This window comes from Carassius auratus, unplaced genomic scaffold, assembly GCF_003368295.1.
Source record: "Carassius auratus strain Wakin unplaced genomic scaffold, ASM336829v1 scaf_tig00029390, whole genome shotgun sequence".
In the NCBI taxonomy this organism is placed as follows: domain Eukaryota; kingdom Metazoa; phylum Chordata; class Actinopteri; order Cypriniformes; family Cyprinidae; genus Carassius; species Carassius auratus.
Genome location: NW_020525763.1, coordinates 1 through 22,979, shown reverse-complemented (window position 1 = coordinate 22,979; position 22,979 = coordinate 1). Strand labels below are relative to the sequence as shown.

Genomic DNA, 22,979 nt, shown 5'->3' with positions numbered 1-22,979 from the left:
TTTTCTCCATTTGCTCATTATGCTCCAACCAGTGTAATAAGATAATAAACAACAATAAATAAATAAAAATAAAATAAATAATAAATAACGATTCTCAAGAGGATACGCGTATTAAACTAGATTTGTGTTCATTGCTATTTGTGACGGATATAATTTGGGGTGTGAATTAAATAAGGGATACATACGATAGTCTCTTGTATTTCTTACACTAATAATTAATGTTGTCTCATGATTAGTACAAATGAATGACATTATTAAAAGTAAAAGACACCTGCATCTGTCTTGTCATTTTCAGAGGACAAAGACAAAACTGCTCTAAACTTCACATAACTTACAATAATACCGCTTCTTTACTGCAGGCCTAAACTATCCCGTCGACTTTTGATGGGAACCGTGAAAAGCAAAAGAATCTCCATCAAATGAAGAGCGAGCTTCCGAGCGCGCATGCGCAGACAGACTCCACCTCGCGGACGCCGGCCTTGCTGCTCGCGCCGGAGAAAACAAGCTGCGTGGACGCGCTGCGCTCTCAAAGCATGCGACTTAAAACAGTCTTCACGCGTGTGGATTTGCTTTCTTCGCTGCCGGAGTACATTTATCAACATTAAAGGTAAACGGCGCTGTAATTATATACTGCAAAATAGTAAGGAGCTGTTTTAGATGTTTTATTTGTTGTAATTGTGAAATGTATATTTTTTAAGTGATGATGTTGCTGTTAAAACGAAACTTGCCTCCATGCATGTGGTCCCCGTGTTTGATGCTAATGGGACGCATGGAAGTGATTTTATCAATAAGTGCGTTCGTTGGAAGTGTCAGCGGCTTCGGTCATGCTCTTTAAGTAGATCGCGATGAATGGGCGTTTAGGCTTCTTAAATAGCTGGGAGACTTTTGTTCGACTCATTATTACGTTAGACCCATGCAGCAAGGAGTAGGCCTAGCGGAGGCCGCTGAGCGTCAGAGTTTGAGTGACAGATGTGCGGTCCAATCAGAACGCCGGAGCTCGCGTCAGTCAGGGCGTTCACCCAATCAAATGGTTTACTGTTGTTGCGCATCGTTGTCGGCATCTGAATAATGCGATGTCAAAATAGTATTTTAAAATGCCAAGCAAATTACTTAAACTTTATTTTGATAGTCTGGCTCGTCGTTGTGCAGTACAGGCCGTATCGCATAGCGTTTTTGTTCGTTTTTGTACAGCAGTAACGTTAAGCGTCAAGTTCGCAGACAACGTTGCACCCACGTTTTCTTCGCATGCGAAGTAGAGGAAATGTCAAATGCCTGATCTCTTTGATATATGCGTTGATATTTTCCTCCTCCTACAAAAAACACGTTTATCTTCGTTCACTGTCGTCTGCTGTGCTGATTGCGGCTTGTTATGACATCTGTGTAGAAATGAGCCGCTGGCCTGACAATGTAAACAAGGAAACGGATTGCGCGCCATTTGCGTCACGCCGCGCTCGAGCGCCTGTAGAAATGCGTGACCGTTAAGCGGGAGAGCCATGGAGTTTGTGAATGCGTTGATTTAACCAAAGGTGCCGGTTTCCCGCGATTATGACGTACTGAATGTGTATGCAGCCGGTAGGAGCGTGTCTGTCCGAGAGGACGCCTGGATACGCGCCAGAGTCCGTTATGAAACTTCAGCGACGCGTGTGATGACGCGCGTGCATGTGATCGTGATGAAGCTAGTTGATGATAAAGACAGGATTTTCGTTTAAACGATGTCAGTCTTTTCTATTTGATTTAAGAAGGAATCTGGGATTCTTCCTGTTTCATTAGCTTTTTCCACTCTTCAGACTGGCATACTTATTTGCATTGTAATGTTTTTCCTCACTCTACCAGCCTTGGAAAAAAAAGTGCTTCCAGGGACCCACAAAAATGAGAATATTCTTATGGATGACAAATGTTTCTTTTTTTAAAACCAAAGCAAGCACAGCCTCAACATGTGGTTTATCTGACAAAATATTAATAAAACTATATATTATTATTAGTAGTAGTAGTAGTAGTATTTCATTCATAGTGTCTTTAATAAGTAGTAAGTAATGATGCCATTGAACAACAATTATGTAATTTGTAATTGCTTCTTGATTGCTAATACATTATTGTTTTTATAAATGTATTTATCATCATGCAATATGAGTAATGGTGGGCAACATACTGTTAAAATATATCTAGTAATATCAAAGTTATTATGTAAAAAAATAGATAAATAAATATATATATATATATAATGACCAATTTGTAGTAGACGACACAGTAATGTCACTCGCAGCTGTGCGCACATTGTGGTGGCAGAAAAACACTGGTAACAAGTGAAACCTGCTATGGTGACCCTATTTTAAAGAGTACATTTGAAACAATAGGTCTGCATATTCACTTAGGGGGAATTTTCTATTAGCCCTATAGTTAAAGAATGGAATACTATTTAAACCTATAACATTTTACAAAACATTTACTTATTTTATCTCACAAATCTGACTTTTTTTTTCTTGCAAATGAAGGTTTATATCTCCTAGTTCAGACTTAATAACAAAGCAACAGTTGCGAGTTTGTCCATTCTGAAGAAAAAAAGAACAGAAGTTTGGGATATAAACTCATGACTCTGAGCCGAGGGGGAAAGAGAGAATGACGAGTTAATATTTCTGACCAGAATTGTGAGGTATAATCTCGCAATTGCAAGAAAAAAGTTAGAACTTTGACATGGCTCTTTTTATTTTAATCCATGGTTTCTGTAGAATGCCATGTTAAAACTGCCATTTTCTGCCACCAGATAGTTGCCACCCATGAAAAAAAACATCATCATGATATTATTGCAGATGATATATATATTGCACACCCTGCACCACTGTTCTTTTGGTTAATTTGTGGAAAACCTTTTGCTAAACTGTCAAAGCTTCATTTTAACCACCAAAGCAAGCAATGATGCAAGTATTTATTTATCTTACCTATAGATGCTTGCAAAGGGTTGATGTAGAGATTTTATTAGGGCTGCAACTAACGATTATTTTGATAATCGATTAATCTGTCGATTATTTTTACGATTAATCGATTAATCGGTTTATGTACTTATATTTTAGTTTTTTCCATTTTTTCCCCAAGTAAATTATTAATAAAGGGTCTTTATCATTTAGCATAGATTTTTAAGAGATTTTAACCATTTTGCATTGTCATATCCTCATCAAAAATATACCTGGAGTTGTTTTATTATGTTAGTAATCCTTTGTCGAACTCTTCTGCAATCAAAACACTGACCCATACTCTAGCAAAATTCACAAGGAGATTTCAAATATTGTTTTCACCATGGCAGTCCTTAGAGCTCCTAAAGTAGTTTAACATCCCAAACAAAGCTTAAGGAATCTTTGAGAACATATTTTCACGAAGTATTAGGATAAAACAGAATAAAATTGCAGTGCATTGTATTTTATTATTTACTGGGAAAAAGCTTTATAGCTTATGCTGTGACATTGTAAACAATCCTTCGAAAAAAAGTGCCAATGGCATGAAACCTGAATGGAACTCACAATTTAAAGTAAAATCCATCAGAAGGTTATCCAGAAAAAAAATTGGGACACACACAAAAAACCTGCTGTGTGAAAAAGAGCAGTGAATACTTAGAAAAGAAGTGCATTTTAAATATACTCAAACATTTACCTCTCTCATTCAGTCATAATTAGGCTGCAAGTCTGAATTATGAACTGGTAAACGACAAACTGATCACATAACATGTTTGTAAAGCTTTAAATGTTAACTGTTAAAAAGCAATGTTATCAGCTTTTACGACTAAACATTTGCAAACAACCTTGTACTGGAGAATCTGCACAAATAAAATTCTTAGGGGCCGTTCACATATCGCACCTAAAAACGCGTGGAAAACGCTAGTCGCGCCGCTTTCTCCTTCTTTCCAAAGCGCTCGGGCAGAAGCGCCCCTGAGGCGTCTGCCTTTGCTAAGCAACCATGACGTGCCCTCTCCATGAAGACCCGGAAATTTCAGCAAAGGATAAATGGATGCGGTGTGGACGCGCCTGGAAAAACGGGCGCATCGCACTGCGTGCGTGTCGCGACCGCGTCGCTTCCATTATGAGAGTGCATACTGCGCGCCTACATAGGAAATAACGAACTTGAGCACGCAAAAGACACGATATGTGAAAGGCCCCTTAAACAGTTCAGTAGTGCAGAGTTTACAGGTAACTCTTCATTTTGAAGGCTCAAAGTAAAGTACTCCCACTTCCCGCTGAATGCTGCAGAGACGCTGTTCGGGAATCACGTGACATAAAACGAGGCCAGCTATTGGCTATTCGCTTCTTCACCTGCTGTACTGGCTGAGTAAAACCTCCGGTGGCTCCTTACTGCCACACTTTGGTCACCGCAGATTTGAAATATGCACGAAATGAGCCGCTTATGGCAAATAAAATTTATTTAGCGACGAATCGATTAATAAATTAGTTGACAACTATTTTAATAATCGATTTTAATCGATTAAATCGATTCGTTGTTTCAGCTCTAGATTTTATAAGCTGCTAGTTTGGTCTCCCTAGGCAAACACAGCTTACACTGAATAGAGCTTAAATATGGCCAGGGGTTCACTTAATCTCCTTGTAGTTCAACTTCAGCAGAATACGAAGAGGTTTCGTTTTCAGATGGGTCTGCACCGTAACGCCTGTCTTGTCCGTCTGCATATTTCATGTGATTTTAGCTCCAGTTGGTTCTCCTGCCCATTATTTACTACTGTAGTCTCCAGGGATTTTTTAACTTAGTAATTAGTGTTTTAAAATGTAGCGAAGTAACTTACAATACTTCAAACAAAAATATACTTAAAGGGATAGTTCACCCAAAAATGAAAAAATTGATGTTTATCTGCTTACCCCCAGGGCATCCAAGATGTTTGTGACTTTGTTTCTTCAGTAGAAAACACACCAATATTTTCTACTCAAACCGTTGCAGTCTATCACTCTTATAATGTAAGTGGTTGGGAATCACGGCTATAACATACAATAAAACCAAAATACACAAACAAAACCAAATTAAACCCAGTGGCTTGTGTCGAGACACTGATGTGTAAAGACCGAGCAGCAACCTCCTGCTCTCTCTCGTGAAGCCAATAAGGAAGTGACTAAAACTGCAATGCATCGACTGGCCGCTTGAGGCTGGCTGCAAAAGAGAGTCAATCCCATAGACTCCCCATGTTAAAATGCCCAACTTTACAGCGGAAAAAAACATGTTTTCAGCCTGGTGCAAAAAAATGATTTTGGTCTATGTAGCTAATGTTGCCCTTCATGACAACTGTGAGGGGGTGAATTTTTTTTATAACTCATCCGTTTAAATTATATTAAGCCTTAAAGTTCTGCATAATTAAGGGCGCGGCCACTTGAGTGACAACCAGCAACCAGCTCCCGCCCTTTTGCCCATTTTCGATTGTCCGGGAGAGTCGCGAGCGAGCGACGGCTCGCCCTGCACACTTTAGGCAGTCTACGGGTGACGTCACGGACACTACATGTTTTTATACAGTCTATGGTAAAGACACAAAACGATCAGTCTGTGCTGAACAGTATTTATATAGTTTTTTACCTCTGATTCATGCAGACGCAATGTCCGAGCTGTTAGAACTCTCCTGAGCACGTTCTCAGCAGCAGGCGCGTAAGGCATCATCTTCTTGCTTTATAGCAGATCGTAGACTTATAAGTGCATTACTGCCAGCTATCTCTCAAGTGGACCATTGTAGATAGTGTCAATGGTCAATTTGAGAGATAGGTGGTGGTAATGCACTTATAAGTCTGCAATGGTTTGTTTTATTGTATGTTTTAGCCGTTATTCCCATCCACTTACATTATAAGAATGATAGACTGCAACGGTAAGGCATAATCGGTTCCTAACGATACTTTTTTCGATACCATATGTTTTAAAATCCATTTCAACATCAACACAAATACATTAAACACAAAACTTTTATTTTTCACCTTAATTAAAACTAATTCTGGTAACACTTCACACTCAGGATAACATTATTAATACAACTGGTTGTGCTTTTTGGATAGGGGTGCACCAGCAGACACTCAGGATTGGTATCAATCCTAACTTGGCCAAAATTAACAAAAAAAGAGAAACCTTTTTGCCACAACATGAACATATTATAAATAAATAAACAAATTATATTTTGTACAGGCTAATATTGAACCAAATAAAATGCAAAGGAATGTAACAAAAAAAAAAAAAACTTTTTAGTGCAAAATCAAACTGTATTTGTGGGTTAAAGAACATTTCATGACTTCTCAGACAACTGTACATTTGTAGCTACTGTGGGTTAATTATAAACGCTATTGTTAACTCATATTTACCATAGTAAAAACATGGTACATTTTCTTTAGTTTATAATTAATCCACAGTAGCATGGAGTAGCATCACAGTAGTATGAAATGTTCTTTAACATCATGAACCATAAAATGTAGTCAGTGTTCTGGTTTATTGGTTTATTTTCATAATAGGCAAACACAGGTCACAAGTTAACACGACCACATTTCCTTGATTCAGCAGCTGCACGATGTGACGCCGAGAGTCCTGTGTTGAATCCAGAGATCTAGAGTTGATTCGGTGTAGATCGGTAGCTCGGTGATTCGTGACTGTCGTCTTTTTTTGTTTATCCTACCTACTTCACCTGGAAACGGGCGATCATACTAATAACTTGTAATCTTTACAAGAATATCAGAGTCATGCAATGAGCTTGTCTGCGTTTATTAGACACTTAATATCACGTCAGTTTTGTGCTTTCAGAATTGACGAATCTGAATCGTTCCAGCACATCTGCAGCGGAGACCTAAACCAGGAAGTTGGTCACGTTAACCAGTTAAACCGTAACGCCAGTTTTGGCTGCAATACCGCATATGTTGCACTTTGCTGACTCGGCATCCACTTTTATATAGCGTAGCCACACTTTAGACCTCTTTGGCATTTTAAAACTGAAACGTTTTGAGAAAAACCAACTACACTTGTGTTGTGTGACTGCGAGTATCTTCAGAAATCCTCCCCTTCACGTCACATGGTGGTGAACAGCCAATCACGGCGAATTTAGGTCCTTGCATGCACGTATGCTACAAGCTCACACAGACACAGCCATTTGGCAAAAAAGAAAAAAAAACCCGCTTGGCTTTTGGAACCGAAACCTGGCACCGAAAGATAAATCATTTTTCGAAACTCATAGTATCAAAGTTTTTCGTTCGATACCATAAAGGCATCAAAGTTCGGTACCCAGCCCTATGTAAATGTTGCCATAAACCAAGAAAATAAACAAATGTGTCCAGTATGCTTTTGGTTTGAATGAGGAGGTTAATGAGGGCAATTAGTCTGTGTACCTAAATATCTCCTGTTCGGTCCTCTTTTTTTTATTTTTACATAACCTGTTTTTCCTCTTCTGTGGTCAGTTGTCTGTGGTTGTTATGTGCATGACAGGTTTGTTTATGACTTGTAATGTGTAGTTTTTTGTAGATTTAATGATCAACTCTTCATGAGTGAGCTCCATAGACAGTCAGTAATCATTTAGACCCATCATTAGGACATCTGTAATGACTGTTTATGATCATGTCTGCTGTTCAGTGGTTGTATGATAATGAATATTTGTTTTAAAGTCATGCTTTGCATTGTGTAGTTTTGATCAACTTTAAAAATCATAATCATAACATAAATTGCGCAGAAGCAAAATATGTGTTTACTGTAAACAAATTAGCATGAGAGATGTGGTGAATATAAAGAGCTCATGTAACCCATATTTTTGACGTGTGTGGCATATGTCAGTCATCAGTCGATACACTGCTTCAGATGACAAGAAATCTGTATCGGCTGCCAAATTCAGATTGAAGCATCAATAACAGAGCTCATTAATTACAGAATACATTGCAGTCTACATAATAGATATCCAATATCAATTTTCTTTTTTTTTATGAGCAATATTATCTAAACTGTAATGTCTGTACTTTCATGCCAGGTTTTTGAAAGTGAAAAATTGCTCTTCCAGTTACCCAAGTCATTGAAATTATATTTTAAGCACATTTAGAAAAAGTAGATAACCGATCGACGGCTGTAACCTTGCTCTAACTAAAATCTGTATTGGGGAAAAATATAAGTGTTCAAATCATCAGCTTCAAATAAAATTCTAATCAAATTGTTGTGCAAAAAAAGTGGTTGAAAGGGCTCTATTATGTACCTTAGGATATAGGCTGTTATTCATTTGAGCGCCTTGGTCCATGATGGTTGCATTCTTTACCTCTGACCCCATGATGTGTCTGGTTTCATAGGTTGGTGTGTGAGTGTGCGACCAGCATGTCAAAGAGCCCTCCTCACAGACGTGGGATCACGTTCGAGGTGGGAGCACAGCTGGAGGCGAGGGACAGTCTGAAGAACTGGTCAGTGTCTTTCCCCTGCTCACGTTCTGCATCCGTTCATTCACTCGGCCTGATTGAAATTCAGACGCTTCGCTGGTGCTGATGCCACTAGTTCTGTTGCATTCCAGGATTTTTGAAAAAGTTCTAAATGTTCCCACAGGACAAATCTAAAACTCAACCATCTAAATAGAAGTTCATTTTATGTTTCATAATGCTCCCTTCAAAGATCTTTTTTTTCAAAAGAGACCCAGATGTGACTTGTAAATAACCTGAAGTAGGTCATTTCAAACTCTTTGTTTTGTGTTCACAGGTATGCAGCTAGCATTGAGAGGATTGACTATGAAGACGAGAAGGTTTTGATCCACTACAGGCAGTGGAGTCACCGTTATGATGAGTGGTTTGACTGGAGCAGTCCATACCTCAGACCCGTGCAACGAATCCAGCTTCGAAAACAAGGTCTCCCTGAACGGCAGAGCGCTCCAGTAAGCACTTCCTGTTTAACTGCGCTGAGTCACTCACAGGCTGCATGGGCAAAGTTGTTCTCTGACTCATTATGTTTCTAGATTATATATAGATATGTTTTTCTTCTTAGGGCTTTCATGTCAACCAGAAAGTTCTTGCGAGCTGGTCAGACTGTCGGTACTACCCTGCTAAGATCCTGTCCCGGGACAAAGATGGTGTGTACTCACAACGTTAATCCTCAGTTTATCTTCTGAATGGCCCAGCTTCAAATTCAAAGTTTATTAAAAAAAAATATAAAATTATTTAAAATTCATCATAATGATCATAACTTATACATTTATTTATTAAACAGTCAAATCTATATTTCCATTCCTTTTTTTAATTTAGAAATGAATATTTTTGAGCAAGTTTGCATTACACTGATCGGAAGTGAAAGACATTTATAACGTCACAAAAGATTTCAAATAAATGGTCTTTTCAACTTTCTATTCATCAAAGAATGCTGAATAAAAAATAAATCTACAAAATATTACAATTTCCACAAAAATACGAAGCAGCACACAAGTGTTTTCAACATTGATAATAATCAGAAATGTTTCTTGAGCAGCAAATCAGCACATTAGAATGATTTGCAAAGGATCATGTGCCACAGCACAACCTTTAATAAAGTCATATTTGAAGGGCTCTGTTGGCCCTTAATAAAAGCTTTTGACCTACAGTCACCACAATTCATGCATGTATAGATTTCATCAGGCCAAACAACTTTCTTTCTGATAATCAGCACTCAGGGTTTTGTGAAAAGCACAAGCTGTGGATTTTGAGATACTCCTCCTAGGAATTTCATGCAATTGCCACCAAAATAGGTCCACATGGTCTCAAGACAAAGGGGATGAAAAAAAAATAGACAATTTATATCACGCAATCTTAAGTATTATATAGATATCTATATTTAATATTGCATATTTATAAGTGCTGCTCATTTCCTGTATTTTCATATTAACTTTGCTGTCATGTTAATATTTAAAAACACTTAATGTGAATAGTAAATGTAAAATATAAAATTTTCTGAAAATAGAATATAGGCAGTATCTAAATATTTATATTTCATACTGTTAACTTATAATGTTGTGATGCCTAAATTCGCTTGTTGCAAATTAGATAATTGATTCAAGTTTTTAAATAAGTGGTTATACAATAGAATAGCCTCAATGTGGCAATAAATCAGTTAATCAGTATCAGCAAGAATTTTATTATCAGTGCATCTTTCATAGATGTGTATTTTATACCCATTATATTATGGATGTGTTGAGCATTACTAATGGCTGTGCTTGTGTGATGTCTCAGGTTTCTACACAGTGAAGTTTTTTGATGGAGTCATAAAGACAGTGAAGGGAATTAAGGTGAAGCCGTTCCACAAGGAGGTGAGAAGTGATTGCCTCCGCTCTAATAATGACTAAACCAGGCCATTAAAGACTGGTTTAATGAGTTTGTCTCTATCTACAGAGCTCTGAAGGCAGGACTAATCAGAGGACTCGAAAGCGGGGTCATCAGAACGGGAAAAAATGGAGGGCCAAGGAGAACGGCAACAGCAGGAGTAACGGCTCGAGACACAGCACGTCTGACCAGGATGGAGAGAGTGAATCGGAGGAGGATGAAGACGACGCCACAGTGATGGATGAGTCCAGAAATCTCCAGAATGGGGGAGAGCGAGAAAGTACTGAAATGAAGATATTAAACGAATCTGAGCCGAGTTCTGCTGAGCACGACCAAAAACAGCCCAGTGAAGAAAACAAGACCGAACGGCTTGAGAATGGAGAATCGGACAAACCAGAGGAGAAAGAGATGAATGGTGGACAGGAGGAGTCCAAAGCACTTCAAAATGGCTTGGACAAGAACGAAGGAGACGAGAAAGAGAAGGAAGAAGCAACAGATGAAAGCCCCAGCCTGCCCAGAAGGACACGGAGTAGGATGGCAGATGGTGAGTCTGGTTTGGACGAACATGGTGGTGTTACATCTGAATATTTCATTTGGTTGTGATTCAGTTCCAAGAGCCAGATTCAACCTCACACACACACACCAACGGACAGCATTTGCTGAGTGGTGTTAAGAGAGGAGATGGAGCACTTCAATAAAAATGATTGGGAGAAATCATAATGCTCAATTTGATATCTGTAGGACAGAGAGTCCCGCCTTTCAGTTAAAAGAGCAAATTGCTTACAAACTAGGTGATTTACTCGTGTGTTATTCTCAGGCTTGATGATTCAAGTTTGTGGTTTGTGTCTCTCACAGGAATAGATGTGGAAAAGTCCAGTGGTCCAGAACTGAGGAAGAGACGTGCATCAACAGGACAGATGCCACCGTCTAAAAGAAGCAGAGCCAATTCAAGCACAGGTTCGCTCTCTCTGTCACTTCATCATACTTCATTCTTGTTCTTCCACTTGTTATTCTTTATACTGGTTGGAGATTAAACCGTCTGACAGGACATTATGTCTCTGATCCCCTCATAGACAGAAACAGTCAATCCCAGATCAAACCGGTTAAATCAGACTCTGTCCCAGAGACTTCAGAAAGTAAGGATGGCCCAACCAGTCATGTAGAAAATACAGCACCCAAAGAGGAGGCAGGATCCACACCTGATCTTGGTAAACATCCTCCTGTGTTTCATTTTGATTATCAGATGTGATTAAGACGGAGTCATTATTGCTATTTTTCATACTAAGGGTGAGCGTTTGTTTATTTATTTTGAAGAAGTCTCTTAAAAAAAAGTACTATTGTGAAACTATTTTAATAGATTTTGAAATGTAATTTGTTAGGGCTATCATATAATTTAATAATGCAACATATGCAACTAATTTCTCCAAATTTGTAAAAGCTTTTAGAAACCTGTTGATTTATGTATTTTTTTCATCATTAAAATTAGGGCTGGGCGATATATAAAAAAAAAAAGTGATATCTCGATATTGTCAATTTTTACGATATTCGATATATATCTCGATATGTTTGCATTTGCATTTAAATAATAAAAAAACATGATTTTCTTTTGCCCATTAAAAAAAATTTTTTTTTAGATTAAACAGCTTATTTAAAGGAACACTCCACCGTTTTTTGAAATAGGGCTTATTCACATTATTTCCTACATTTAGATAGGTGGGCAAATGCATTTTTGTGTCAGTGCATGCATTGTTTTAGTTTGACTGGGTCGGCGTTAGCTTAGCTTAGCACAATGAATGGAATCCTTTGTTGCCAGCAAGCATGGCCTGAGTAAAAGTGATCAAAAAAATAAAAAAACCCCCACCTAATTACTTCTTGTGGACTGCGTATTCACAACGAGTACAAATAGCGATCCAGATTAACACTAGGCGATTTCCTAGGCAGATATTGACTTGGGACTATATTATGTGGAAGCACAGAAGAAAGCACTGCTGCTTCGGCGCAGAGATATCACGCAACACATGAAAACATCAACTCTATGTGAATACAGGTATAATATGGGTCGATCTATACATGCGTCATGATTAAAATAATCACTTACTCTGTGGACAGCTGTCCATTTGGTCCATTCGGCGTGGGGTGTTTTTTCCAGTTCACTTTGTCACACCGGAAAAAAAAATCGAGTACTGCAGAATGGATCAGCGCCGTGAAATCCTCTGTAGATGTGACACAACTTCGGGCAAGCTCATCTTGATCTGACGTGTTGAGCCTGGTCATCAATGGCAAAAACATGTCCCACTCTCTACAGCACAGACACTCTATTTCCGTCGGCATAGATTGGCATATTCCCCCACATTCACACCACCAGTTCATGTTGGCTCTCATCCTCACGTCCTCAGGCTGTTGAGCGATCGCAACTAATACACGCGCATATAAATTTCACTCGCGGCTGGCTTGACGGTGTTTTTCTGAAGTGCGGCTGGCTTGACCGCAGTCTCCTACTGTCGTTCTATTTCCAAAGCACGCAGCTCGTCTTCTGTAAACTCTGGTTCAAACAGGTATGGTTTGTTTCTTGACTGTCTGAGAAGTCACCCTCTTCGTCTCTCTCAAAATCAGCCATGTTCATCGCCATTCGTGTACTGTAAGGAAAATAGCCAGGCAGCTGCTATTCACGCCGGTATGTTGACGGAAGTCGTGGGATTTCATGTGTTGCGTGATATCTCTGCGCCGAAGTAGCAGTGCTTCGCCTAAGCAGCAGTGCTTCGCCTGTGCTTCCCCATAATATAGTCCCAAGCCAATATCTGCCTAGGAAATCGCCTAGTGTTAATCTGGATCGCTATTTGTACTCGTTGTGAATACGCAGTCCACAAGAAGTAATTAGGTGGGGTTTTTTTATTTTTTTGATCACTTTTACTCAGGCCATGCTAGCTGGCAACAAAGGATTCCATTCATTGTGCTAAGCTAAGCTAACGCCGACCCAGTCAAACTAAAACAATGCATGCACTGACACAAAAATGCATTTGCCCACCTATCTAAATGTAGGAAATAATGTGAATAAGCCCTATTTCAAAAAACGGTGGAGTGTTCCTTTAAGCAGTTAAAAAAAATCTAGACCAAGAGATTGGTCTAAAAACTTACTTACTGCTTTTTATTAAATGAATACATGTAGGCCTATATGTAACTGAAGCAGTGCAAATTAAGTACAGAAAGTGCATTCCGTCAACTTTTTAGTGGATGCAATTCACAATTTATACTATGCAACTGGGATAAGTATTTTATTTTAATTTTTTTAACAAGTTTTTAAGCTAAGAACACAAGTGTGTCAACTGTCTGCGGTTTTAAGAGAAGCTCTGTGGCATGAAACTATGTTCCTACTGACATTAAAAACCCTCTTAGATGGGGAGCTAGTTGCTGAAGCACATAGTTATTTCTTAAATATAAATATATATAAATGAATACCGAAGACTTTTGCATTCTCTATGTCTATATTATGGAAACTGGTAAACATCAGTGAAATTCCCCAATAGTAATTCCTATGTTTCTCTATTCAAACATCAGCGGTCGAGTAAGTGCATTTATTTTGCGATCACAAATGCAAACAATACAGTTGAGATCTCATGACAGAACACAAACCGGCTGAACGACGCTTTCATTAGATCGCTCAATTCCAGCTTGTTAGTGTTTTCCATAGACAGTAAAAGAAATGGACACAGCGCCCCCATTGGAACTCAATTGAGACAAGTGAAGCCCATTTTTAGCGTTTTTTAGCACTTCCGTTTCTGACGCGCAGACTCAAACGAAGCTTGACGACGTCAGCAACCTGTCTGACAGATGTAAATCTTCTAGTAGCTGTGCGTGCAAACTGCCTTCGTTAATCTTGCAGAGACGGCGAGCTTGAGCGGGGAGTTCTTTGTCGTGAGTGAGCAGGAGAAAGTATTCTGATTAATTATTTTGTATAGTATTTTAAAATGTAACACCAGTACGCCATATTAAGTTAATTGCCTGCGAGCTTCTCCTCCTGTCTGTACGGTAATGCGACAGAGAGTCGAGTGGTTATCACACAATCGTTAGCCTATTTTTTACAAAAACTGATTATACGGGGCCATAATGTAACATAGAAGGTAATGGAGCCCTTTATACATTTTCATGTATCTTTAGAAATAAATAATGGACAAACGGAGTCTTTAAACACCTCAGATGTAAAGTTATTCGCTGTCAAAGTGACACCAAAATGAATGGGAGTCAATGGGAATGCTAACGCAAGTGAAGTTCTGCTAAAAGATGGCAGCACACAACAGACTTCAACTTCCGGTCGAGTTCCTTGCCGCCTGGTGTTTTCAGATTATCGTCGGCGGCTCTTCCGCAATGAGGAGTGAGCACGTGTGCATGGTTGCCAGATTGCTTAAAATAAGCAAACACCGGGCAGAAAATGTATCCTTGTAACAGTGGAGCTCTGATTCGGAGAATTAAACTCTTGTTATCTGGCAACCGCTATCATTAAGCTCTCGTATTAGAGGGGCGTAGAGCAGTCAGCAGTTACAGGTTCCTTTTTTGGACATTCGGTGCGTTCTTTTGGGAAAGTATGCTTGAATTTGAAATAATCGATATTCCCGATATATTGACATTTTACATCGTCTTCAAAATTATTCCGATACTATCGCTAATATTTGATATATCGCCCAGCTCTAATTAAAATAAAAGCTTTATGGTTTAACATTTGAAGCTGAAGATATTAATGGAGTTCATAGGTTAAGTAAAGTAGACTTTAATTACAGTGTGTGAATACAACAGTTTCTAACTATAAGATTTGTTCTTTATTGTGGTTTCAAAACCCTTGCATCCACATTTTTGAAATTAGTCACTGTAGCGTTGTATCATAAAAAAGTGGATGAAGCAGCCAAATATTAAATCCAATATAGTTCCTGTGACGTGTGTAACAACATCAGTCACCAGTCCATTGGCAACCGTTGCAGGTTAAGACGTTTACATCATTATTATAGTCAGTATTACATGTAATAATTCAAAAACTAATAAATCAGATGTTTATGCAAATGACAATAGCACCCTGCTATTGTAGCAGTGAATTTTGCACAAGGCACCACTTGCATTTTCTTCAGAGTATGTACAGATCTGGTTAATTCGGCATTTATGCAAATATATGATGTGCTAACTAGCGCCCTGCTTTCTCAGCTGCAGCAGTCAAACAGCCGCAAACAATCCACCTCCCAACCACAAACAAGTATAGCAGAGAACCATGTGAGTACACCACCCTCGCTTTCACTCTCTCTCTCTCACCAATACAGTATAAAAGCCTGCCGGTATGTGACCTTATTCCTCTCTCAGTGTACAGGGTCATCAAAAACCAGCCGCCCCCTATCCTGTCCATCGAGCTGGACCACAACCTGTTCAAATGCAAGATCGCGGGCTGCCTCAAGTCTTTCCGCAAGGCGTCCCTGCTGCACTACCACATGAAGTACTATCATGCACAGAACGACCCAAGCCCCCCTCGCTGTGTCCAGACGCGCTCCTCAGAAAAACAGATCCACAGCAAGGAGACCCCTCGCAGGCGCCGGACCGTCTCGGCTTCCCACCGTTAGTGCACTTTGTCTATCAGTATTCACTTTTGCCGTTTGTGTGGGGGTTTATTTTTGTTTGAGTTGTCGATCAAGTCTGCTGACATTGTATTTATGCGTTTACTCGTAAACTCAGAATTGAGAGAAAATAAATAGACTGGATAAAAAGTTAAAAGAAAAAGTCAGAATTGTAAGAAATAGTTTTAGTAGTTTTATAGTTTAATAGTTTTTTTTTATTCCTTAGTGGGAAAATTAAATTAAGTCATAATTCTAAGTAAAAATAGAATTGAAACATGTTAACTCAATTCTGTGGGATGCATCGACTTTAGGGATGCAACGCTACCATTTTTTCAGAACCAATACCGATCAAATCCGATACAAATCAAATGAAAAAAATATGTAATCATAATCCATGACAAAAATACTATTATAAACTAGGTTAGTGGATAATTCAGCAGCAAAAGATACTCTTGATTCTAGAATTCTTAATCACAGGTGCACAATAATAATAAAAAAAATATAGTGAAATATTTTATTTACAAATAAAAGTGATTAAGTCTAAAATCTGGTAAAATGTAAACATTGCTCTTTGTATTGTTGTAAAATACTTTAATGTAAAAACAGGTATATACTTTTCTATAGAAATGTAAAAGATGTTTCTTTTAAATGTGTAGCACAGTAATAAAGGCAGCAACATGTGATAGATGGGACAGAACGAGAGACTATTAATAATCTTTGTGGATTAATAACGTTACTTATTGGAGACGTGAGCCGTTTCAAACGATTCAGTCCGATTTGGTGAACTGGTTCACTAAGAAGATCCAGTTAAATCAAACGATTAGTTCGCGAGCCAGACATCACAAGTACATAGGGAAGAGATATTGATACGTAGTCTATTAAATCTGTGCGTTAGTTTAATGAGCCTTTTCTTTTAAGAGTTTTAAACCTCAGTTACTGTGTGCTCTTGAAGAGAGTTACATCGCTTCGACTGTAGAAACCGTATGAGACACGCAGTCTGAACACTGAACGGAGGATGACAGACGGCCAAAGCGGAGAGAAGAGTTTATCTGAACTAGAAATTAATGACTTCAATATTAATCTGTACATCACAATGAACTATGGAACAGCTTCGGAACACTTAAAATATATTCCTTTAAAACGTTTTGGTGCTTTATAATGTTTTTGTGTCTTTCGTGGAGCTCAATAATAACACAGAATAATAACACACAATATCGGATTTGGATCGGCAGATCCGCAGAAAATTCCAGTTTCGGAGCCGATACGGATCCCGAGTATTGGATCGATGCCTCCCTAATAGACCCTCAACTGTGTGGATAAAAGCTTTAAATTCACGTTAAACAGCTATATTACACTTTACAAGAAGGGTAAAATAAAAAAAAGCATAATGTTTACCATTCCTCCCACAGATACTCCCTCTCCTCTGAGTGACAGTAAGTCAGGTCGCACTCTGTCGCCCCCTGCTGTCCCGGCACACCGGCAGCGCTCGGCCACGCTGGGCACAGAGAGGAGCAAAGAGAACCAGCACTTCAACCACTCGCTGCATGACGACACAGACTGGGTTACCAAGGAAACAGGTATTGGAGAACATCGTGATCATTTCACTTATTATGCTCTCGCTGATTCCTCTGCATACTACCACAGTCGGGCCATGACAGTAACAGAGACTGATTTTCTCATCTGAAGGAGCGAAAGAACGGGAGAGGCTGAGGGAGAAGCGGCAGAGGGATTTCTTCCGCATCAAACTGAAGAAAAAGAAGAAGAAGAAAAGGAAGTCGAAGTCAGGTGAGACGGCTGTTATAGTGCAGTGATGTCTCTGTGTGTCTTCAGCTCTCTGCTGTCCCCTGTGTTTGTCTGCTCGAGCTGCAAACTTTCTCTGAAGTATTCCTCAATTATGTCAAATTACTTCAGACCTGGCAGTGTATTCGAGCAACGGTATATGATGTCAATAAATTTAAAATTACTGCCTTCTACTGCCCATTACTACTGCCTGTTCATAAATTACTAAACTTGTAAACTTGTCTTTAAAAGTTAAGACGTTTGATAGTAAAATAAATAAACAAAATGAAAACCGTTAATTTAATTAATGGACATATTAAAGACTGCTTATTTATTTAATGATTTAAAATGTAGTTAAAATTATCAAATAATTTAAAGTAAAAAATATATTGATATTTAAAATGATTTAATGTTTAAAATGTAATTAAATAAAACAATACAAATATGTCTAAAATAAATCATTTTTAAAGCACATTTTAAATGTCATTTTATAGAATATTTGCAATTTAATTTCACTCGTGAGCAGCCAATCAGTTTTTGACTCATTAATAAGAGCCTCTCCCACATGCCACTCAGAGTAAATGCAAGATAATGTACAAATTGTCTTTTAAATGAAATTGACTTGTTTTATTCAATTCACTTATTACTGAAGATCAATCATTTTAGAAGCAGAGCTCAACACATTTAAATGACTGCACGTTGTGTCAGCGCTGGGACACCAAATCTATGTGTCATTTTGAGTTATTAATAGACCCTGAAAGTGCACAGCCACCCACAAAATGAGCGTTTTGGTTGCCAATCCCTCTTGACAACATCAAGAACTGAATCGGATCTACAAGCCGCCTCGTGGGTGAGGAGCACTCGTCTGTGTTTAACCCTGTGTGGCGTCTGCTCTTCCTCCTCTGACAGACTGTTACAGCACTGAGGAGAGCATTGGCCTAAAACCTCTCCCCTGCAATCTGAATTCGGCCCACAAATTGCCCCTCTCCCTCACACACCGATCCTACACGGGACACTGCCCTGAAAAGATGCTCGGCCAGGGTGGGTACCACAGAGCGCAGGTCCTCCGAACTCACAGCTGCCTGCCTTGTGTGTTTCTCAGTGTCTTGACTAGTTTCCACTGTCAGATGTCAACCGCTCTGTAGATTTTTCTCTCTAGTGCTGTATGTTTTTAACGTGTGTGCATGTGTGGTTAGAGTTGCTGATTGTCTTGCATGGATGACGGTGTTATAAAATCAGCTCAAATCTGCTGCCCTAGTGTGTATTGTGGTCGTCTTGTTTCGTCCAGGTGAAGACAGCAGCAGTGATTTGTCCTCGGACAGTCCTGTATGGAGTGAGGACGAGTCTGACACTGAGCTGGATCTGAACGTGCCCCTCTCAGAGCAGGGTGTGGAAACACTCACTCACGGCTCTGAGATCATACGCTGTATTTGTGAAGCACAGGAGGAGAACGACTTCATGATTCAGGTGAGATACCATCCTCTGAAATCAGACCAGACCTCAACCCTCTGAATTTGTTTGTTTTGTTTGTTTGTTTGTTTTTTTAATTTCTCCCACATTTTTTTCATAAATAAGTTTCTTTCATAAACACGATTGAATTGCCTATAAAATAATTTAAGATATTTCACATATATATATTTGTTTATATATACAGGTATTTCACTGTAATTTAATAAATTTTTATTATGTGTTGAATTATTAATGTTTAATATAATAAGCATGTAATATTGCCTGCAATCAAAAAATTGGTCGACCACTATTATATATACACAAACGTGTGTGTGTGTGTGTGTGTGTGCATATATAATAGTGGTCGACCAATCTTTTTGACAGCCGATAGCGATATCTTGGAAAGCAGGGGGCCAATTTTTTATTATTATTAACATTTAAGAAATTTGAAATCATTTGACAATGGATTAAACATAAATATGTAAAAGAAACATACTTATACTTTAGATGACAGTATTATTCACAAATAAATAAATATTTTAGATAATTATAATATATAAAAAGCAAAGTAAACACTGTAATCAACAGGGCACTCAGTATTCTGGGAAGTCTGTGTGCATTGGGAATCATATTTTTCAAATAAAGCCAGGGTAAAACTCATTTTACATACAGCACACAATGAATATGACATGAATATGACAGTGGGCAAATGCATAAAGTGCAGCATAATTTGAAATCATAATTTGCAGTCCACAAACACTCACCATCAAATTGAACTGAACTTGAGCGGTTCTGCAAAGAGGAGTGAGAAAATATTGCAAAGTCTAGGTGTGCAAAGTTAGTAGAGACCTGTCCCAACAGACTAAAGGCTGTAATTAAAGCATAAGGTGGTTCAACAAAAAGCTGACTCAAGGGGTTGATCCTTTTTCTAACTCAGTGATTCTGTTTTTTTTTTTCTGGAAAGTTTGTGTTATACAGCTGGATAAAACCAAAAATGTGTCCGTCTTCAATTCAGGCTGCAAAGCAACAAAATGTGATTATTTTAAAGAAAATTATTTTCTGTAACCACTGAATATACGTTTATATAAAAACAGGAAAATAATTGAATCGATTATGGAAACTCGGCTATAGAGACAATTAAGATTCTGCTGTAAAGCAGCTCTGAGATACAGTAAAATCATTGCTCAGGTCTGTTCAGTGTTATTTCAGTTGAGTTCAGTTCAGTTCAGCAGTTAAGGCTGATCTCAAATCAGATCAGTTTTGATTCAGATCAGTATCAGAGTTGATATAATATGGAATCAGCTGTAAATGTTGAGCTCTACAGAACAGAAGACAATCATCGTTATTTCCCCATCTGATGGCATCGGTTTTGTGTTTCCTAGAAGTCGCTATAGTATGAAGAAAACAAATAAGCACATAATTTAAATCCGTTAAGCACTGGCACAATTACTTGAATTATTTTGTGAATAATGAATAATTTGATGTGGTTATACATTAGGCTTTTAAAGGTTAATATGCATGGGAGATTGAAGGGTGTGTCCTGTGCTCTCTGCAGTGTGATGAGTGTTTGTGCTGGCAGCATGGGACGTGTATGGGTCTGTATGAGGACAGTGTGCCAGACAGCTACAGCTGCTACATCTGCAGAGACCCACCAGGTGAGACACCAGAACCTCCCCAAACCATCTCCGCTTAGCATACAATAGCTTTTAATTTGATGTTCGTTTGTCTTCATGTGTTGGCAAAACAGAACAAGGATCAAAATATGACAACCACTTCATTACATTTTGTTGTTGGGATTTGTATTAATCGTTAAATGTGCGTGTTTCTGTATGCAGCCCAGAGACAGAGTCAAAGGTACTGGTATGATAAAGACTGGCTGAGCAGCGGTCACATGTATGGCTTGTCTTTCCTGGAGGAGAACTACTCCCACCAGAACAGTAAGAAAGTGGTAACTGCCCATCAGCTCCTGGGGGACGTCCACCGTGTGTTTGAGGTCCTGAACGGCCTTCAGCTCAAAATGAGCATCTTACAGTAAGTAATTCCTCTGCTCTAATGCTCTTGATGCACCCAGCTATTTGACTAATAAAGTCAACTGTGAAAGATTGAGGTATGAAGCAAAGCTGCACTCTTTTTAGGACACAAGCCCACCCAGACCTGAAGTTCTGGCGGCAGCCCTGGACACCTGCAGACAGCCTGCGGAGGAAGACGGCAGGTGACTCGGGCATAGCTACACCCTTCCCCTCCTCACCCATTGGAATGGGAGCGAATGAGTTCGAGACATTGAAGAGCGAAGTCCCATCACCTGTGGAAACGCATTGCTCTTTCCAGGACTCGTACATTAGCAGCGAGCACTGCTACCAGAAGCCCCGTACATACTACCCTGCGGTGGAGAGAAGACTTGTGGTGGAGACACGGTGCGGTTCTGAGCTGGAGGACAGTCTGAGGAGCACAGAGGACCTTCTAGAGATGGCCGAGCAGAGGTACGGCACGCAGCTGGACCACGACCAGCACAAGCTTCAGCTGGCCGACCGCTCCTTTAGTAAGGTAAGTTACAAGCAACTTTTACTGTGCACTTGGCCTAAAATTCAAGCACACAGTTATGGTTTTTTTTTAGTGTACACAATTAATCACAAGACTAGGTGTGTCAATTACAAAATCATTCTCCTGCGGCACATTTCCACAATCTGTTTTCAGACCAGCTGATACTACATATACCAGTTTGAGAGTTTTCAAATCAGATTTTTTTTTTTTTTTTATCAGTTTGATAATTTTCAAAACCATTTGAGGACTGTTTGTTAAATCTGTATTTGCCAAACCAGTTTTGTTTTCAAACTGTATTCATACAGATTGATCATCTATTTTCAAACCAGTTTGAGAGTTTTCAAATCAGATTTGTTTGTTTTTTTTTATTGGTGAAAACCAATTGAGAACTGTTTGTCAAATCTGTATTTGTCAAACAAGTTTTGTTTTCAAACTGTTTTCATACAGATTTGATAATCTATTTTCAAACCAGTTTGAGATCTGTTTTTAAGTCAGTTTGCTTTTTGTTAAACCAGTTTGAAGTCTGTTTTCTAAATATTTGATGTTTTCACAACTGCTTGATTCAGTTCAGTATGATTTTAAATGGTTCGAAATCTGTTTTCAGACCAACTGATACTCTATTTTTCAAACCAGTTTAAGAATTTTTAAATCAGACTAGGATTTTTTTTTTTTTTTAAATCAGTTTGTTCATTTTCAAAACCATTTAAGAACTGTTTGTGAAATATGTATTTGTCAAACCAGTTTTTGTTTAAAAAACAATCTGTTTTCATACCAGATTGAGATCTGGTTGTAAATCAGTTTGATGCATGTCGTCCAATTAGCTCAAAGTCTGTTAAAAATTTGTCACAGTGCTGGCAATAGTTGCAGCTTCACCAATAGTCATCACACACCAAAAATGTGACTCATTGGTTTCTGTTGTCAGGAGCTGGAGTGCCGTATGAAGCAACTGGTTTCCGCGGAGCAGGAAAAGAGTTGTGTGCTAGAATTCAAGGAGAGGAGGCTGACCCTGTGACCCCTGACCCAAAGCCTGACCCTGACCTTGTGCTGCACCAGCAGTGGCAGCTGAACCTGCTGGAGCACATTGAAGCAGTGCAGGACGAGGTGACGCACAGGATGGACCTTATCGAGCGAGAACTAGACGGTGAGACTTTTACAAACAAAAAAAATATTTAAACTGTAAAACACTTTCAGATGGATGTACTTTAACTCTTTGCTCGTATTAACATGTCGGTATCATAATGCAAGTGCTGGAGAGTTGGCTAGACTACACAGGTGAGCTGAGCCTCCAGATCCACTGGGCCGTCTCCCTCAACTCAAAACATCGCATCAGACAGCTCCTGACTGACCTGGGACCAGCAGATCGCAC

The 22,979-nt window shown here is 38.9% G+C and overlaps 1 pseudogene; it reads left to right on the top strand.

Moving 5' to 3' along the window:
- Nucleotides 1-454: 454 nt before the first annotated feature.
- Nucleotides 455-22,968, top strand: LOC113079827 (PHD finger protein 20-like; annotated as a pseudogene).
- Nucleotides 22,969-22,979: the final 11 nt, after the last annotated feature.